The 17,030-nt window shown below is 42.7% G+C and overlaps 1 protein-coding gene and 1 long non-coding RNA gene across 3 annotated transcripts in view; one reads left to right on the forward strand and one right to left on the reverse strand.

Annotated features, from left to right (window-relative positions):
* JCAD (junctional cadherin 5 associated) overlaps positions 1-17,030 on the forward strand; it is an 81,699-nt gene that overhangs the window by 43,607 nt on the left and 21,062 nt on the right. Inside the window, exon 1 of one of the 2 annotated variants that reach the window (XM_067542566.1) lies at positions 4,926-5,020. The exons of the other annotated variant lie outside the window; for it this stretch is intronic. The gene's annotated coding sequence lies outside the window, so the exon portion shown is untranslated. Of the gene's footprint in view, positions 1-4,925; positions 5,021-17,030 lie in introns of those variants that run through there. 2 annotated transcript variants of the gene reach the window in all.
* On the reverse strand, positions 3,561-5,545 carry LOC137149203 (uncharacterized). Its single transcript, XR_010918697.1, has 2 exons — positions 5,220-5,545; positions 3,561-4,081 (listed from the first exon to the last, which is right to left on the reverse strand). It is a non-coding gene; the product is annotated as an uncharacterized lncRNA (long non-coding RNA).

Here is a 17,030-nt window from a genome sequence, read left to right on the forward strand (position 1 = left end):
CACATTGAAGTCAATGGTAAAACTCCCATTGACTTCAATGGAAGCAGAATTTGGCCCAAAGTGAATCAGAAAGGCTAACAGGCCGCAGAGAGATGCATTGAGCAGTGCAGTGCTTCCCATTCACTCACCATTAAATAATGCCAAATAGTGACCTAGGTTCCAGTACACAGGACAAGCCGGACGACTGTTGCCGCCAAAGAGCTGGCTGTTGCATGGTTTGGGCTTGATCCCTCTTCTGTGCTTCCTGCTTATTACTTTTATATGTTCCCCCATCCAGCTGATTTCTTCTGTATTTGTATGTTTTGAGTGTGAATGTGGCAGTTTTCTTTCCATACATGCCACCTACTCTGCTTCCTAGTTCTTCAGAACCAGGCTTTTGCCTTCCCATGCTGGGAAGTTGTCACCCCCAGATATTTTGAGATTGTTTTAACTGCTGTGCAGGATGCCTGTCAGAGCGTGACCTGAGTGAATAGGTGGCAACTTTACCTAGGACTCCTACTTGGCTTGCCTCCTTCCGTGGGTCCGAGTGCAGCTCTTGGTCATTTCTTGCTGCAATTCTGAAACCTTCTCCCCTGTGCTCACCCTGCTCTGCTTCTGCAGTCTGTACAAAACGCTACTGCTAAAGTGGTCTTCACTCCTGCCATCGGATTGTGTCACTCCTCTCAGGATCCTCCCTCAGCTTCTTCTGTCCTTCCTCAAATACCCTCACCTTTTGGGTCCTGCACGATGTCATCCTCTTCCACATCTTTGCCTTCCTTTGCTCTCCGAAATGTCCCTTATACACTTCTTCCTCTACTATCTTTTGTCTTTTTCAATCCCTTTTATGCTTGAAACTGCATGCTCTTGAGTGCCAAACACCCATCCTTTTCTCCAGAGTTTAGAGTCAATTGAACCAAGAGGGGGAACTCGCTCTACACCCATCAAAGTGGAGGGGACCTGTGGGGAAGCACTGCTCGGCGAGGCCTGGGAGAGCACTGGCTCTGCTTTTAGTATAAAAATGGGAGCTGCCCTCACCATCTCCCATACTCCTCCTTACTTTAGCCCCTTGATCTTCTCATTGGAGTTACTATTTTTATTATAGTAGCACCCAGAGGGCCCTAGCTGAGAGCAGGGCTCATTTTTCCAGGCACTGTACAAACACACAGCGAGAGACAATGCCTGCCCAGAGTCTTTTAGAGTCTAAAAGGTGAAAGAAGAAACAGGACTGAAGTGACTTTCTCAAGGTCACACTGCAAGACAGTGGCAGAGCGAGACATAGAACCCAGGTTTCCTGAGTCCCTGTCCTGTGCCTTATCCACGAGTCATCCTCTCTAGGGTAACCATATGTGCCATTTTGACCGGGACAGTCCCCTTGTTAAGCCCTGTCCCTGGCATCCCGACTTTTTTGGCAAAACTGGGCCTTTATCCCATTTGCTCTTGCCTATTGATTGTCATGAACGTAAGTTGGCCGGAGCAAACTGGACAAAGGCCCAGTTTTGCCAAAAAGTGGGGTGCAGAGGAACATTTGGGGGAAGGGAGGTGCAAGCGCCAATGCCAGCCCCACATAGCAGGGCTCAGGCAAGCAGCGATGCCAGATGGCTCGGGCCAACTCTGCATGGGAGAGGGAGGGCATCAAGCGAATCGGGCGAGCCCCACATGGTGTTCCGTTTTCCCTTTGGGAAATATGGTCGCCCTAGTCCCTAAAATGCACTTCCAGTACTGCCACCCATGAGCACTTAAAAATCATGAGTCTGGCCCCAAAACAGCAGGAGACTTGAGTTAATAATCATTAGCTTTTTAAAAAATAATCCTTAAAAAAATATTTGCTTTCTAGTTTCTGGTCCTTTAGATTACACTGAGTTCACATTATCAGGCTTTTTAAATTAACCATGAGAGCTGGAATTTTATTTTTTTTTAAATGAAAGCTGAGATTCTCAGCTCCAAGAGCTGGGATTTAAGACAAACAAGAACTATTGCAAGATTTGCAACAAAATCTCTAGAGTTGACAGTGCTGCACTTCTTCCCCAATTCTATTGACAACAACCCCCAATCTAAGAATTCTGGAAAATAACATTAAATAAAAATCCACACTGCTTTGAGCTGTAAGCAGCATCCGATTATATGGCATGTTCTGTGTTTGTATTGTACTGTGCTTAGATTGTAAACTCCTTGAAGCAAGGACTGTGCTTTCCTGTTTTTCTGCACACTGATGGTGGTCAATAAATAGTAATCCCTTCCTCTAGATTGATAACTCTGGCTCTGCTACCCCATTCTCACTCCCTTTGAATGCCATTGCAGCATTTTCCTAATGAAATCAGCAGAGAGTTACCAGCCCTGGAGTGAAGAGGTGCTTTGTATATTGTATAGTAAACACCTCAATAGTGAGTGAGAGGTGTTGGGGCCCAGGAGGAAGGGGGAAGTAAACAACTCTGCTTCCCATGATTACATTCTCATAGCAAACAGCTGCCATAGGATAGCAAACAGTTCCTGATTGAGATAAGATTAGACACGTGATGCAAATGACACTAATCATCCCAGAAAGGTTTTTTGCAAAAGGAGCCAGATTCTGGTTATTTTTTATATAAACTACCTACAAAGTTTTCTTAACAAAGTGAAGAGATTTCAATGATCAACCCAGGTTACTGTTAGTCCTTTTGACTGATGGCAAATTGTGTTATCGTCATACCTAGGAGTATCTGTGACAAAACCCCTAGGGTTGTAGTGACACCATTTAATTTTTCTATGATGAGTGTAGCTGGCTGAAACGTGGTATAGCCATTTAGCAGCAAAAGGAGTAGAGCATTATCTGAACAGGTGACATAATGCAAAGGTTGGCCATTGATCCGGTGGGTACTAAGGGCTTACATAACTTTATGCATGTGAGTAGCCCCACTGAAGGCAGTGACACCCCACTGAAGGCAGTGGGGAGTATTGTCTGGAAAGTTAGGCACATACTTAAGGGCTGGCAGGAATAGAACCTTATTGTTAGAAAAGAAAGAAAAAGATTGTTAGATAACACAGAAAATGCCAGGAGAAGGGTGGTTTTATGGCTAAAGCATAAGAATGGGGGATCAGGAAATCTGTATTCTATACTGGCTCTTTTGCAGACTCTGTGGGTGACCTTAGGCAAGTCACTTAGCCTCTTTGTCCTGTTTCCCCAGCTGTGTAGAGGAGCTAATAGCATGTCATATATCTGACAGGGAGGATGTGAAGCTCAGTTCATGAATATGGTCAAAACCTTTGAGAGCCTTGGTTAGACGTCCCTTAAGAAATGCAAAACAGCAGGTGAAGCCAGGTGACTAAGGAAGGCAATGACTCACCAATACGAAAAATTTCACTACACTGGAATGATTTGCCCAGCTCTATCGCCTGAGCAAATGATGGGAAAAAATATTCCTCCAATACTGTATTTTAAAAGAGATCATGCAATTCATCAACTAAATTATTCAAATCCTATTGGGCCAACTCTGGTAGTAGTATCTTTAAAACAAATAGCTGGGCCAGGATAACATTACAACAGGCCTGTCTGGGTGCATTTAAGAACAAAGAAGCCAAATAATGTTGTGCTTTTCTTTGGAGAAGTTGCCGGTGGGTGGATTTGGAAGCATAGGGTTGTCTCTCCAGCCATCACTTACATGCAGTGATTATCATCTCCTGCCACCAGCATCCTGGCTCCCAGGTGCCCCAAGAGCATTTCTCCGGATGAGGAGGAGACCCCTTTGATGTCTTGTCCTGGGTGCCAGCCAAGACTGTCAGACAGAGTTAGTTTTAAAAGTGCATCCTATTTTCCCCTTGATAGACTATAATCTTCCTTCCTACAGACTTTCCACACACACAGAGTTGATGTTTTTCTTATTAACTATATAGCGTTTACAGACTCAGCAGCTCCTGTGGGAGAGCTGCAAGTGTTTGTCTGTCCTCACAAAGGAAACAATATACCCCATGCTGGAGGATGTTCCCAGCAAGTCTGCTTTTGTCAGAACTGGCGGCCGGTGCTCTTGGGTCAGGCTGTTCTGCTTTCCTGATGTTGTTTTTCTGGGAGGATACTGCATTTGGAAGTTTGTCTGACTCGGCTTCATAGCTAGATGCCTGTGTAGGAGGCCTGCAAAGATACACAGCTCTGAGTGATGGGGGATATCTGCTTGAAGCTAACCAGCCACATAGCTCCTCAGACACTCCCTTTTATTTAGATTTCAAACGCACTGTGTATGCTTTACCTCCTGAAAGAGCTGTGCAGGATTCCAACTTCCCACAGCACAAGTAAGCAGGTTTACAGGAGTGGATTAGAGCAAGATTCACAGAGCTGTAGATCCAGGCCTTGGGCTAAAGGGCAACCTATACACCCATAAACCCATGAATGCCCCAAACCTACAACTTGTTCTGCACAGAAAGATCCTCCGCTTCTGCAAAATAAGTTGCAAGACTGGGGCCAATGTTCAGATGTGTAGGAAGGGATTCCACAGGGGGTCTGTCACAGAGACTGGGGACATGAGGGAGCATTATCAGGTGGGAGGCCAACCTCCAAGAGTATTTGATTTGTTGTGGGGTGTTCTTTGCTTTGGGGGAACCCTTGGATTGGATCAGATCTGGGCCCCATTTCATCTTAACCCTGCATTGCATGTTTCTGAAGATTATCTTGGGAAGGGGGGGGTGTATAATATATATGTATATAATATGAAATCTGCAGCACAGTAGCAAGAATGTTCTTAAACCCGAGGGGCTAAGCTACTTCACATGGCTAAAATGTTCAGAAGGGTAATAATGAATGAATGGAATTATACAACGGCCGTGCCACCGGGGTTGAAACCTAAAGTGATTTATTCCTTTAAAAAAAAAAGTTTTCTGTTGCGAAGGAATCTTTGATAATTTGCAGGAAGCTTGAGGCTCACTTCAAAGTCATTAAACTGCTGGGGAGGAAAGGCAAGGCAAGGCAAACTGTCTGTACTAGGCATGCTCAGCAGTGACTGCTTCATGCAAGGCTGGGCTCACTCACAATATTCCCAAGCACAGAGAACAGAGGCAAGCATGAGAGAGCCACTTGGTAAGTCACTGACCCATTCTATTCTTACATCTCCAAGTTAAAGTCACTTAATTTATTCAGCCTGAATTAGGAATTCAAGAGAATTGTGTGGGTGGTTTTGTTGCTTCTCTCTAAGGCATGCTGCAAAACCAAACCAATCCACTGCAAAGCTGTCATGCAGCTGCTAACGATTCTAACTGCATCTCTAAGTTTCTCTCACCATATCAAACCGTCGGCTTTTTTGCTCTGTTCCGGAGCTCTGAGTGTATGGTTCCTGCACACACTGCTCTGACCGTTTTCAAACAGATGAATAGTTTTGCTGGAGCAGCAGTAGATTATTTGGTCTCCACTTGTGTTAGTTGCCATTGTAACCATTTGAGTACCAGGGAGTAATGAGTTTACAAGCAGCTTTGCTTTCTCCTTCAGTTCTTTGAAGAGTACAGGAGGTATGTGTTCCCCACTTGGCTTGGACATGGGGGGACCTGAAGTCTGCTGCTAGCTGCTCTCCCTACCCTTTTTCACTGGGTGGGTGGAATCAAAGGGATGTTTGCTTGCCACACAGCAGTGGAAACAGATCAACTTTTCAAGGCAGGTTTTAGATCAACTGTAAACTTCTAATGAGTCTTTTCCAGTAAATTGCAGCCTGTAATTACTTCAGGTGACCTGCTGGCTAATTGATCTAGTGACCACTGCTTTAGCAGATTCAGTTTCTGTACTGATAGCACTGCAAAATTTATAAACTTTCCTCACATTTTTTAAATGATACATCAAAGAAATAATGATGTCACCCCAGGCTGCAGAAAGCACTACCCCTTGCAGAGATGGTTTAATGCTTTAGGGATTAGGGTTTCGGACTCTATGACTGTGAAATCTAAGTGCTTCTGTGCAAGCCTCCTTGTCAGTGCCTTGCTGCTACATCCCAGGAATTCTTCTACGGTGTTTATTATTCCAAACTAAATCCCTACAAGGGAGATGCTGTATAGATTGTTTATTGAGCACTATAGCCACCATATAGTCTCTGATTCTCTAAGCATCTCTCTCCCAAGATATTACCAATTTAGCCATAAAATGACACACAGTGTCTGCCATTTAGTACTTTATAGCAAAGAGAAGAAAGCTCTGGTCAACCATCAACTAGCTTACTAAGAGAAACTGCATTAGCATCTTGCCAGGAATAACAGAAATTAAATGCTTGGGATACATGTGGATGTTTAAAAAACTAAGTAATTCCACTGTGGAATCACAACAACAGAAAGCATCAGTTACTCTAATTTGGGCAGGTCAGACAAAATGTGTGGATGGTTAATAACATGCAGCTACTGGAAACTAAACTTTGTTCCTTCCCCCATAGTGGGTGAATTAGCAGCAGACATAAGAAACACAGGCACTTTTGTAACTAAATTAAATAAATTTAGTGAAATCCCCAAATCTTGCAGTGTTTTTTGTGAAGAGCCATAGTCTGGTTTGTCTTGTTTGTGTCTAAGCACATCCAGTAAATCCACACTCACTCATTTTTGAATTTCTTTCCGCTTTGCTATTTTCTCTTTCTCTCTTTTTTTTTTAAACATACAAACTTGCCTTCATCCTGAAAAGTGTGTGTGTGCGTGTGTGTGGTAGTGCCTATGACAGTTTGAGGCTTCCGTCTTTGTTCATGTCACTTTTCCACCTGTTAGTTGCAGTCTTCTCCCCCATTTTAACTAACTTTCTGACCAGGAGAGATGAATTCTGTAGTGAGGTATCAGACCCTGATTCTGCATTGTGCCCCAACTCATGCTTAACTTTACTCCCAGGAAGAGTCACAGAAAAGTTAAAGGTAATTCCTGTCTTAAAAACTAAAGTTGCTTTTAAAAACATGATTGTTAGAATGTGATAATTCAGTTCTGGGCTCTAATCCCTCAAACTGATCTACACAGCTACCTCTGTGTCCATACGAGCCCCATTGACTTTAGTGGTGGGCCACCTGGGCAAATTAGCTTGCAGGATCAGGGCCTTAAATCTGACGCTGCAAAGGTTTACTATCAGTCTTAGTATTTCCTCTTATAAAGGTGTTTGGACTGAAGTCCAGCAGGCCCTTTTACACTTTATTCAGTTACCCTTGTACAGTGCTACCATTTACCAGTTACCATTGCACAAGAACTGTTGTTTTGCATTGGGATTAGGCAATATTACATTTCAGAATTGTCCTAGAACTACCAGTTGTAGCCCCGATTCTGGCTTTGGATTTATGCCAATGGACTATTGTGTCTATACGGAATCTCTTCTGGATTGGTCCCAATTTCTTGTTAAGAATTCAAGAAAAATAGTTTCCCCATGATTAGGAGTCCTGGTAATTGAGACCCTTCAACTCATGCTCTTAAGTAAAAATCTGAGTGCGATTGCATGAGCAAGCATTTTGAGCCATGTTGTCAGAATACCAAACCTTAGTGACAATGAAACGTGTATCTTGCTTTCTTGCCTGAAGCATTCAGCCACACTCCTGAGCAGTAGCTGAACCTTTTCCTTCCATTGCTTTAAAGGTACTCCATTAAGTCGAAAAAAGAGGTTACTATTTGTTGTTATAAATAGTTACATGGAAAACAATGACCCTCTGGTTTCAAAGTAAAGAATGTCACATAAAATGTAAGGGAATGTTGGAAATGCACAGAAATTCAGTTGTTAAACAACAAAATAAGCAACTTCTGAGTAAATTACTGCATCATGAATTGGCTAGGAATTTTATGGCTTTTATTCACTTTGGACCTGGTTCTGCCATCCTTACTGTGTGTCCACTCTTCTCCCCGTAGCAGGAGAGTGGGTAGTGACAGGAACATTGTTTTTCCATCCTTCTTCCCCAATGCACCAACCTATGCAGTTGAGTTGTTGTGGATGGGGGTAGTAATCTAGACAGGACCAATATCCTGGACCACAGGATAGGATGGCAAATCTCTGAGGCAGGATTCCTTCCCTGCACTGCTCTTTGCTGACACAGCAGTGCGCCATCACATGCACAAGGCAGATTGTGAAAACACAATCTAGCCCATTGTTTCCAGGATGGGCCATAGTTTGTGTCTTAACTTCCTATAGCATTATTCAAAATTGCTGGCTGTATAACATTTTCTGGTGCTCAGAAAATACTAATCTGACTGAATCTGTATGTCTTAGTGTATTGAGTTTTAACAGATTACAGTAGTATATTGTTAGATACATAACTTGACTGGCTTTCTCATGACCTGAAGAGCGCACAGAAAATAAAGAAGGATCTATTGTTCAGTGGGGAAAAGCAAATGTTTTCTGCATAGCTGTCTAATTAAGAAAAGATAATTTAAAAATAATTCTCCAGACTGTCACAGTAATGACATGGTACATGCAAACTTGGGTTTTGCCGAAAGCAGATCTGTTTGGAGGGTGAAGTATTTCTGAACTTCTCCATTATTTTTAGCTGTTTACGAGCACGCTGCATAACCAAATCTTCTATGCTAATGAATTTGGCCAGAGTCCATCCTAATTAATCTTGAGGGAGTTTAGGGGTGGGAGAGCACAGTATGAAACAATTGTTCTCTTGTAATTTTCTTTTCACAAAGTGTTGACCCAACCAAGCGCTATGTCTTCAAAATCCTCTGGGTCTCTTGCTGAACCCATTACACCAGTTTATTTGCTTTTAACAGATGTTGTTTTTCCCTTCGTGAGTGGAAAGGGTTATCTCACTCGCTAAAACGTTGCTATTGTGCTTTGTTTCAAGAGCCTGTGAACTTGTGGAATGCTGGGGGGAGCTTATTCACTAGTTCCAGCTACAAAGGAAAGGGTAGATCAGTCTTTCAACAACTTTATACCACCTTTAAGATCCAAATGTTGATCTCTACATAGATTGATGGGATCTTTTAACACCTACAGTAGGAATACCCTAAATAGGTCTCAGTGCAATATATTGCTGATTAGAGCAGACAGCGAAAGATTGCAACCGCATGTACATTGCCCAAATAGTTCATGATTAGAACATTATTGACATTTGTCAGTTATCACTCAGACAATATTAGATGGGAAGTACCTTTATAGTATTAACTATACTGGCCAAAATTTTCAAAAGTGGCCACTAATTTTGCATGCAAATGACATTGACATATATATCAAAGTAGCCATCCAAAATTAGTGGCCATTTTTGAAAATTTGGGACCGTTCCTCTTTCTCTGTGATACTGATTGGCTATCACTTGCCTATTCAGTCTCTAAAGGCTTCTCTACACTGAAAGTTTTGCCACATTAATACACCAGTGCAGTTAAAATAACAAACCCTTCCCTAGTGTGAATGCAGTTATACCAGTATAAAGGTGCTTATGCTGGTATAGTTTTATTCCAGTTTGGAAAGATGAATAATCTAAGAAGTGTCCACTTATATTGGTTTTAAAAAAATCATTGCCTTAAGAAATATATTTTATTGCTGTAACTTTTCTTGTGTAGACTAGCTCTTAAATTTTGCTTTCTTTACTGTCAAGTACCAAATATTAAACCACTCAATGTGGAATGAATAACATGAACAATGTGGAAACTGACGCTAAGAGGTTTTGACTGACCCATGGCCACACAGTGACATGTCCTGAATTAGAGTTTAGGATTCCTGAATCTCAGTCTTATGCTTATTCCACTGGACCATGATACCTCTAAAATATGACTTTGGTGTTCTTACAGCATATTAACAATAACAACAAAAATGCACTGAGAACATATGGTAGCACACAGACGAGAGAGGAAGATGGGGTTGGGCATATATGATGCAAGTATAGATCCATGGGCCAGTCAAGAAGAGGGACAATGATTCCACATAAAAGTGTGCTAACGGGAGGCAACAGAGGCTGATAACATGTGAAAGTGAGTGAGCAAATCAGAGATGTGCTCAGAATCTATTTACATTAGCAGATGTGATATTTATCTGTCTGAAAGGAGGAGAGGCCAGGCCAGGCCAAGCCTCCACCACAAACTACTGACTGCATTTGTGAGGGGGAGAAAATGTTTGTTTACATGTGGTATTTTTGGTTTTGGGTTTTTTTTTTTTCTTGAATCCTGGCCTAACTGGCTGACCAATCCTGCTGTGATTAGGCAGAATGCTAATGTGTGTAATCCTTTTGATCATGGAGCCCAAGCTTTATAACCAATGTCGCTGTCATCTCAAAGAAGTCCAACTCTGTGATGGATCCCTTATTAAAACATTTCTTACTCCAAAAGATTAAATACAATTATTGTAATCTCCTGTATTTTGCCCAAACTGAGAGCTTTTTTTGCTGGTCAGAAAAAAAATCCACATGGTTTAGTGTGGGAACAATTTATTAGGGCTTTGCATGTAGGTATTTTAAGTGGAGCTGTTAGCTCTCAAGGACTTAATTTTAAAATACAGCCAAGAAATGCAAGCTTCATTTGTTTTGTTCCAACAAAGCTCTGACAGATTTTACCCATGGAAAGTGGCATGAACAGCATGAGAACACGTGTCTCAGTTTGAAAATAAGTTTTCTTTTGTAGGTTTGTTTGGGGTTTTTTTTGCGGGAGGGAGGAGGGAAGGGAGCTGGCTGTTTACTTTTTTGTTTAAGAAAAATACTTTTACTATTTGTTGATCACAACAGTAGAACTAAAAGCTGTCAGAGAAAATACTCCTACCACACACTGCCAACTCCTCTAGGAACCCGTTACATCTTCAGTATGGAATGTCAGTGAACACTGTTTAAACATCGCTCCTTCTTTATTAAAAAGAAACAAGAAGAAAGAAAAACCCTTGGGCCTGTTTTCAGAGTAGTAATGTGATGCTTTGTCAAAAGTGGCAGCAATCTCTTGACATTCTGAAAACCGGCTCTTTGGAGTTGATCGTAATGGGGAATATTCAAAGATTCCCCTCTGCATTTATGCATTTACCTTATTTGGATTTGTGCATTCTACAATAAAAGAACACTTATGCAGTGCTCTCAGCACCCTGGGCAAACTTTTTAAAATACACAAAATAACTGAACAGACCCAGATCTATTCTCCCGGACCACCCAATGATAACATGTATACCAGAGAAATGGATCAACTCTCAATGCACATCCAATTCCTGCCAAAGTCCCTCGTCATCTCAAACAGCCCCGTCTCCTCATGAGCAAGGGAAGAAAGCTTTGCTAGCCTCCAGGACATGCTGCAAACTGAGGCTATTACAGACCCTGGGCAGAAGTCACTCCCAAAAGTCTGGGGCCTCAGTGAAGAATGCTCTGCAAACCACTCCATTGCTCTTCTAGCAATGGTGCTTCAGCTCAGGTGCCTCCATTGACCACCACTTTGCCAATATGTTATGGGGCAAAAGTCTGTCTCTTAAACATTCGATTTAATCTATATCTGGTAACGCTTTTTCCTTTTATTTTTTGCTTTCTTGGGAGCCATATTGTGCCACAAATTATTATTATTATTTTTATTTTATTATTTAATTATTAGGCACAACTCCCAATTGATTTCATTGGGGAGTTCTGCTCAGAAATTGATTGTAGAACCTGGGCCATGATTTTCAGTGAATGTGAATGTATATGCTTCTTGCTTTCTCCTTCGGAAAAATGTACATATTATCCTGTCCGCAATGAAGGTTAAATGCAAAATTCACAGATTTGTATCTTCCTGTGAGATGAAGTCGAGGGACGTGCATGCCTGGGAGGATGCAGGGTCCCGACATAAAGTTACATTTCCCAGCCTACAGTGACCTAAGGCTGGAGATACACTTTTTACTTGCAGTCATCAAAGATTTCAATTAGATCTGTTGCCTTTGACACCTTAAGTACGGTGTTGGCTGTAATGGAAACTCTCTTGACAGCCTTGTCTTGATCAGTGTCTGTGATTTGACACCACCCACCTGAATCAGAATATTTTATTTCATGTTTTATAAGTGACCCAAAATGTTTCATTTTGAATCAGTTCAATAAAGCATTAAACTGCAGTTGGTTAGTCCCTTGTCCTGGATAGTGTACAGTCTAATTTGATTTGACTATTTAAAAAAGATTGAATGGTCAAGGTAAAAAACAGATCCTATTTAAAATGTTTGTTTTAACACACTGCCTGCTATACAAGAAAAGGAGTGAGGAACAGAAAAGGTTATAACATCAAAGGTACCACTGCCCATTATTATAGTTGCCCACCACTTCCCATATAAGACCCCATTTTCAGTTGCTTACAACTTTTGCTAAACTTTAAACCATTTGAGCTGAAATTTGTGCTGAGTATGTGCCGGAGGCTGCATTTCTTTTGAAAATTTTAACTAAAAGAGGTCATCTGTTCTGAGAACAAGGTTAGGGGAAATGTATTGTTTTGCTTCTATTAAAAAAAAATCTTACAACTATTTCATTGAGAGACTTCAGTGCCCCCCATGTTTTGGATCAGCAACTTGAAATTTGGCAGGGGTGTGGCCTTTATGTCAGGAATATGCTTTTTGCCATCCCTGTGAAAATCCACTCACATTTGGCCAATTTATAAGCCATTAAAAAATTACAGTTTGCACATCCTGCTCACAGCTTCTGTGTATGTCAGGACTGCACATGAATCATCCCTGCAGAATGAATGAGCATGTTACTGCCCCTCAGCTCCTGTGTGTGACCATCCCCACCCACAGAACAACTGAGCATGCTCCAAACCAAATCTACAGGGCAACTGGCAGCTCCCAGTTGCTCTGGACTGAGATGAGGCAGGGAGCTTGTCTCTTCTGTGCTGTCAGTGACCAACCTTTGCCCATGCGGGTACCCAGGCAACATGGAGGAGAAAGCTGTCTGAGTGGAATGCAGAGGCCACAAAAGCAGAACCGGGGTGGAGGATGGAGAGGAGTAGATTGGGAGAAGGAGTCTGAGACTAGGACTGGAGCAGGGGAGGGAAACTGGGATGGAGCATTGTGGGGGAGACTGGGACTGGCTGAGCTAGGAGACTGGGAGCTGAGGAGAATGGTTGGGCAGGGAAGCTGGGACTAGGAGTTGTGGGTGGGGAAGGAAGCTGGGACTAGGAGTTTGATGGAGAGGAGGAAGGAGGGAGGGGAGACTGGAGTTGGTTGGGCAAGGCAACTGGGAGCCAGGCGGGACAACATTGGGACTGTGAACCAGTGCGGGATATGGGGGTAAATTGGGAGCCAGTTGCCTAGTGGGGGTAGGGCCTCAGCCACTAAGATTGGATGAGGAGCTAGAGGGAGGAGGGGAGACTGGGCCTGACTGGACAAAGAAACTGGGACCAGGAGATAGGGAGTGGGGAGCCTGGACAGGAGGAGGAGGTGAGGAGAGACTGAGGTTGGATAAAGAACCAGGAGAGGCAGACGGGGAATGAAAGGCAGAGAGTGGGAGTGGAGAGGCAGATCAGACGAAGAACCAGAAGTGGAAAATTGGAACTAGCTGGGCAAGGAGACTTACAAGGAAAATGATGGAAGACAACAACAACAAAAACCCCATCACCTGTGGCTGAACTCTCTTTACAAAGCAATCACTCTGTATCTGACCGACCAGTCCTCATCCTCAAAGGAAATTTGCGCAACACTTTCAAAAGATGAGCTTGGGAGCTTAAATTCATTACTCTGCTAGGCACTAAAAATTCTGGATAGAACAGACACTGGATTTATGGCTTATGCAACAGTTTGTAACTCACTTACCCCATCTTTTTGTCCTATGTCTGCTGAAGTGTTAGTGGACCACTCAACCTTGAATGGTCCCTTTTTTGTTAACTATTCATGTCAAACAATCTGTTCCACCTTGCATTTTGCTGTGATGCTGGGAGTTCCTTTCCCAGATCTGAAGAAGAGCTCTGTGTATCTCAAACAGAAGTTGGTCCGATAAAAGATATTACCTTACCCACCTGGTCTCGCTAAGGAGTTAGACAGGTCACTTAAACTAAACTTTTCACAGGTGGTCACTACAGTGTATTTGTCATTTTCTGTGTGCCTGACTTAAGACCCTAAGGTCTGAGTTGCAGAAGTGCTGAACACTCAGAACTGCAACTGAAGTTGACAGGAGCTGTGCATGAATATTTAATGTAGCAGAGATTGTTACTTGTTAAGGGTCTGATTTACGGAGGCTGGGTATTGCACCTCCCACTGGCTTCAATTAGAATTGTCAGTGCTCAGCACTTCTGAAGATCAGGCTCTAATGGAATATGTCAAGAACAAGAGAACATATATCAAAGATTCAGATGATGAGATAGAACATATACTGTGCAGCACTCTGGAGTTCTGCCACCTCGCTTAGGTGCAGTCATTCAATTCATAGTATGTATATTACTTTTATGCACTCAGTAGGTCCAGCATATGCATCTTTCTGTTCTTTCAATGATATTGCACCATGGTGTCAGTATAGAATTGTAGGACTGGAAGGGACCACCAGAGATCATTTAGTCCAGTCTCCTGCACTCAAGGCAGGACCAAGCATCGTCTATACCATCCCTGACAGGTGTCTGTCCAACCTGGTCTTAAAAATCTCCAATGTTGGAGATTCTACAACCTCCCTAGGCAAATTATTCCAGTGCTTAACTACCCTGACAGTCAGGAAGTTTTTCCTAATGTCCAACCTGAACAAACCTGGCATTGCCTCTAGTCCTATCCCCACAAGTTAATGAGAACAATTATTCTCCCGCCTCCTTGTAACAACCTTTTATGTACTTGAAAATGGTTATGTCCCCCTCAATCTTCTCTTCTCCAGACTAAACAAACCCAATTTTCTCAATCTTCCCTCGTAGGTAAAGTTAAGATTTTGTCACGGTTATATTTAGTTAAAGTCAGGGAGAAGTCATGGGCAATAAACACAAATCCATGGAAGTTGTGACCTCTCTCTGCCTTTTACTAAAAATGATTATCTATGACAAAATGGGGCTGACCGGAGGATGGGGGAATGGGATGAGGCCCCTACACTGCCTGCAGAGCCTGGGAGCTCTGAGTCTGGCAGCAGCAGTGGCTAAGAGCTGCCGACGGCGGCTAGGGCTGGGAGCTCTGGGTCTGCGAGCCCCTCCCCCCGCCAGTGGCAGTTCGGAGCTGCGTGGGGCTCCCCACCACCAGTGGCAAGAGGGAGCTCTGGAGGCCCTCCTACCCAGCTGCCTGCAGTGGCAGGGAGCTCTGTGAGTTCCCCACTGCTCGCTGTGGTTCTGAACTCTGGGTCCTCCCTTTCCCCCACCCATGGGGGCAGGGAGCCTGCTGGCTGACAACTCATGTTCCGCCCCCCCGCTGAAGCAAAAAATGTCACGGAGGTCTTAGGAAGTCTCTGATTCCGTAACCTCCATGACATCATCTTATCTTTACTCATAGGTCATGTTTTCTAGACCTTTAATAATTTTTTTTGCTCTTCTCTGGACTTTCCTCAGCTTTATCCATATGTTTCCTGAAATGTGGTGACCAGAACTGGTCACAATACTCCAGCTGAGGCCTAATTAGCTCGGAATAGAGCGGAAGAATTACTTCTCATATTGTGCTTACAACACTCATTTATCTTCTCTCACCCTTCTTTCTTTTTAATGACAATTCTTTCTTTTTAAAGCTAAGAAAATTATAAGGGCCCAAGACAAATGCACAAACGAAGAATTTTGGTGTTAGATAACAATTCACAACCAGAAACTCTTTTAATGTTCCCCTCCGGGGGTCCCATTGTATCCAGGTACTGTGTCCTTAACTGTGCTTTTGTATGTGTTTGCTAATGCAGTTTTTTAATGGTTAAATGTATGTTCATTTCTTTGACTCTGGCCATCGTAGCTTAGAGGTAGTTTTTGGCCCATGTTTCCACTGCACCACGGAGTTGGACCGGCTGACTTTGACAAGTCGGAAACACGCGCAAGATAGCAGGCATCCTCAGGAAGCAAAACCTATCAGAACGTGGTGATGTCATTGGCAAACAAAACAAATGAGCTCTGGGAAAACAAACTGTTTTCCAGCATTGTTGATCTTACCTCAAATTAGAAACTGCACATCCACTCTGGCCAGTTTGAGAGAGTCTTTTAAAGAGAGCAACAGTTCAAGTCGTGTCTCCCCCTTGGGCTCCAGTGAGTCTCCTTTCTGTCCCTTTTGTGTCATGTTCATCTCTGTCTTGGGTTGAGTTTTTTACTCTGATGTTGGTGTTAAAGCTTGCTCGTGATTTTTGTTTTGTTTTGTTTTATTTTTTAAACTCTTCTGTGAGAACTTCTGCACCTGTTTCTTTAATTTGTCTTGCATAATATGGATGAGATGGCATACACACAGGAATCTAATCCCATCCATATGCATGAAATATTGATTTTTTTTCCACTGAGTGTTATACTCTTTGATGGAGTATCATTGATAGCAACTTTTTTTTTCCAGTCAGCATCAGAATGGTAGTTTCATTCTCTTGGGCTAAAAGATTCATGATCATCTACTGTTCACAGAGAACCCTTTTTCTCTACATTAGCTCCACCCTTTCCTGCCAAGTGAAGCTCAGATCTTGTGTATCAAACTAGACTAATGAATTGCAGCCCCTTGAGTTACAGATTCTTTTCATAAACCTGCAGTCTGCTGATCCACCTGAAGGCTTGGTCAATAGTGCTTCTGGTTTGCTATGAGGGATCCACGGAGTCTTCGTCATCCCTTCCAGTACACTCACAGAGTCTTGACTTTTGGCCCAGATTCTTTGCATTACCAATTTGGAGCCAGAGTCTAGAACTGGATGTGATTCTAAGATTCAAGTGTAGCTATGGAAGGATACACCCTTTCCTGCCTGCCTGTGAATCACAGTCATAGTGGAAATGAGCAGGATAAATTCTTTATCATGTTGACAGGAATAAAATCCCTCCCCACTTTTTCATAGACCACAGAGATAGAAAAGATTTATTTAATTATCTAGGCCGTCACCTTGCCAGTGCCCAGTTGTCCCCACTTTCACATTTACTAGTGTTTTATCTTGGTTAGTTTTAAAGGGATTTATCAATTTAGAATGTCTGATAGTTTTTGTACCTATCACTGTTAAAAGTAGCTGCTAAGATTACCATGACTGAAAGAAGCTGAAGAGATGGATTTCTCTCTTTTTCCTGTTGGGTTAGTTGGTGCATTTGATGGCACTGTGCACAGAGACGGTTTCACTTTTTCCCAT

The sequence above is a fragment of the Emydura macquarii genome, unplaced genomic scaffold (genome assembly GCF_026122565.2).
Source record: "Emydura macquarii macquarii isolate MOO-44397 ecotype Brisbane River unplaced genomic scaffold, CSIRO-AGI_Emac_v2 contig_719, whole genome shotgun sequence".
NCBI classification, from domain to species: Eukaryota; Metazoa; Chordata; order Testudines; family Chelidae; genus Emydura; species Emydura macquarii.